This window comes from Melanerpes formicivorus, unplaced genomic scaffold, assembly GCF_026170545.1.
Source record: "Melanerpes formicivorus ecotype bairdi unplaced genomic scaffold, bMelFor1.0.p_v2 SCAF_575, whole genome shotgun sequence".
Classification (NCBI taxonomy): Eukaryota; Metazoa; Chordata; class Aves; order Piciformes; family Picidae; genus Melanerpes; species Melanerpes formicivorus.
In genome coordinates, this window is record NW_027142927.1 from 100,001 (window position 1) to 103,480 (window position 3,480).

The following is a 3,480-nucleotide window of genomic DNA, read 5'->3' on the forward strand; positions in this document are numbered from 1 at the left end:
CCGTTAGCGGTTTGCGCGGAGCCCCCCCTTCCCCCCTTCGCGGGCTGCCGCTTCCCTCCCGGGCTGCCCGGCTGCTCTCTAACCCCTGCGACCGAGGCGGCGCTGTTAGGGCGGCCGTGCCGGTGCCCCTTGCCGCAGCTAGCCTCTCGCCGCTGCCCCTCCCGTCCGTCGTCCCCCGTCCCCAAAAACTTGCTGCTCTCCACGCTGGAGCCTGCACGGGGGAGGTTGCGCTCCGCTCCTCCGGCCCTAAAGCCGCCCTCGCCCGCCCCCCGGCTTGCCGCTTGGCTCGGCTGCCCGCCCGCCCGCTAATCCCCCCAACGCCCCCACCCCAAAAACACCCCAGCCCTACCGCATGCCGCTCCCCCTCTCCCCGCTCTCGCTGACCGCTGCCACCCCCCCCCACCCCTCCCCCCCGAAACAAACCCCCCAGCCCTACCGCATGCCGCTCCCCCTCTCTCCCTAGCCTGCCCCCCCCGCCGTCGCTTGCTGCCCGCCGCCGCCGCCGCCGCCGCCGGGACCCGCCTCGGTCTGGTGGCGCGCGCTCGGAGATCCCCGGCTACCCGTCCGTCCGTCCCTCCCTCCCGCCCCGCCCCGGGGGAGGGCCCGGGGCAGCGCGGGCAGGCGGGGAGCAAAAAAAGGCGCGGGCGCCAAAAAACGTCGGGGTCCCGGGGTGGCGGAGGGGGGCGGCGGCGGGGGCGGCGGCGGGTACACGGCGCCGGGTCCAGGGCGCCGGGTCCAGCCCGTCCCGGGGCGGGGACAGGTGGTGTCGTCCGTCCCCGCCCCCGTAACCTGCTCTGAAGCATCCGCTTCCCGCCGCGGCTCGCCCTCCACCCCCCCGCCGCACACGCAGCTGCCGCTTCCCGCCGCCTCTGCCCCCCGCCCCGGGATCAACCACCCGCCGGGTCCAGCCGGTCCCGGTCCCGGGAACCTGCTCCCGGGGCCAGCCGGAGCCACGCCCCCTCCTCTGACGCTTCCAGCTGCCGCCTCCCCTCCCACCCCCCAAACTCACACTGGCCCTCGCCGGCCCGCCCACCCGCCTACCTGCTTGCCCGCCGCCGCTGGGTGGCGTGCCGGACACTCTCGCACACAGGTACACAGACAGGGACACAGGGACACAGGCACTCAGGCACACAGGGACACAGGGACACAGGGACACAAGGACACAGGGACACAGGCACTCAGGCACTCAGGCACTCAGGGACACAGGGACACAGGGACACAGGCACTCAGGCACTCAGGGACACAGGGACACAGGGACACAGGCACTCAGGCACACAGGGACACAGGTGGCGGGCCGGAGGCCTCTCTCCACTGTGTGGCAGGGGTCCAAGAGCCACCCCAGCCCAACCCAGAGGGTCTTTTGCACCTCTCTAGAGGCCACCCAGAGACCCCAGGCCGCAGCAGAAGCCTCTCCCGCACGCTCTGCAGGCTTCCGACCCACCCCAGGCCGCAGCAGAAGCCTCTCCCGCACGCTCTGCAGGCTTCTCAGCCACCCCAGGCCGCAGCAGAAGCCTCTCCCGCACGCTCTGCAGGCTTCTCAGCCACCCCAGGCCGCAGCAGAAGCCTCTCCCGCACGCTCTGCAGGCTTCTCAGCCACCCCAGGCCGCAGCAGAAGCCTCTCCCGCACGCTCTGCAGGCTTCTCAGCCACCCCAGGCCGCACCAGAAGCCTCCCCCGCACGCTCTGCAGGCTTCTCAGCCACCCCAGGCCGCAGCAGAAGCCTCCCCCGCATGCTCTGCAGGCTTCCGACCCACCCCAGGCCGCACCAGAAGCCTCCCCCGCAAGCTCTGCAGGCTTCCGACCCACCCCAGGCCGCAGCAGAAGCCTCTCCCGCACGCTCTGCAGGCTTCCGACCCACCCCAGGCCGCAGCAGAAGCCTCTCCCGCACGCTCTGCAGGCTTCTCAGCCACCCCAGGCCGCAGCAGAAGCCTCTCCCGCACGCTCTGCAGGCTTCTCAGCCACCCCAGGCCGCACCAGAAGCCTCTCCCGCACGCTCTGCAGGCTTCTCAGCCACCCCAGGCCGCACCAGAAGCCTCCCCCGCACGCTCTGCAGGCTTCTCAGCCACCCCAGGCCGCACCAGAAGCCTCTCCCGCACGCTCTTCAGGCTTCTCAGCCACCCCAGGCCGCACCAGAAGCCTCCCCCGCACGCTCTGCAGGCTTCTCAGCCACCCCAGGCCGCACCAGAAGCCTCTCCCGCACGCTCTGCAGGCTTCTCAGCCACCCCAGGCCGCACCAGAAGCCTCTCCCGCACGCTCTTCAGGCTTCTCAGCCACCCCAGGCCGCACCAGAAGCCTCCCCCGCACGCTCTGCAGGCTTCTCAGCCACCCCAGGCCGCACCAGAAGCCTCCCCCGCACGCTCTGCAGGCTTCCCACCCACCCCAGGCCGCAGCAGAAGCCTCTCCCGCACGCCCTGCAGGCTTCTCAGCCACCCCAGGCCGCAGCAGAAGCCTCTCCCGCACGCTCTGCAGGCTTCTCAGCCACCCCAGGCCGCAGCAGAAGCCTCTCCCGCACGCTCTGCAGGCTTCTCAGCCACCCCAGGCCGCAGCAGAAGCCTCTCCCGCACGCTCTGCAGGCTTCTCAGCCACCCCAGGCCGCAGCAGAAGCCTCTCCCGCACGCTCTGCAGGCTTCTCAGCCACCCCAGGCCGCAGCAGAAGCCTCTCCCGCACGCTCTGCAGGCTTCTCAGCCACCCCAGGCCGCAGCAGAAGCCTCTCCCGCACGCTCTGCAGGCTTCTCAGCCACCCCAGGCCGCAGCAGAAGCCTCCCCCGCACGCTCTGCAGGCTTCTCAGCCACCCCAGGCCCCAACAGAAGCCTCTCCCGCACGCTCTGCAGGCTTCCGACCCACCCCAGGCCGCACCAGAAGCCTCCCCCGCACGCTCTGTAGGCTTCTGACCCACCCCAGGCCCCAACAGAAGCCTCCCCCGCACGCTCTGCAGGCTTCTCAGCCACCCCAGGCCGCAGCAGAAGCCTCTCCCGCACGCTCTGCAGGCTTCTCAGCCACCCCAGGCCGCACCAGAAGCCTCCCCCGCACGCTCTGCAGGCTTCTCCGCCACCACAGGCCGCACCAGAGGATCTTTTGCACCTCTCTGGACGCCACCCAGAGACTCCAGGCCGCACCAGAGGCCCCCCCCCCAACCATTTACAGGCTGCAGTGCCAGCCTAGGCCCCGCTGGCAGCCTCCCTTGTCTGCTTTGGAAGGCCTCCCATCCACTCCAGACCTGCCTGGAGGCCTCCCTCGACTGCTCCCGGGGCCCTCGAAGCCACCCTAGGCCTTTCTGGAGGACCTGCTCGACCGCTCGGGCGGCTTCTGACGCACCCTCGGCCATCCGGCGCCCAGCAGCTCCCAGGGCCAGGCACCGGCCTCCCCCTCCGGCCGCCCCTGGGGCCGGGGGTGGCTCGGACTCGGCGCCCCCAACGTGTCGTCCCGTCCCCCCCCCGCCCCGCACCGCCGAACATTCGCTGCAGCCGAGGGCTTGCCGC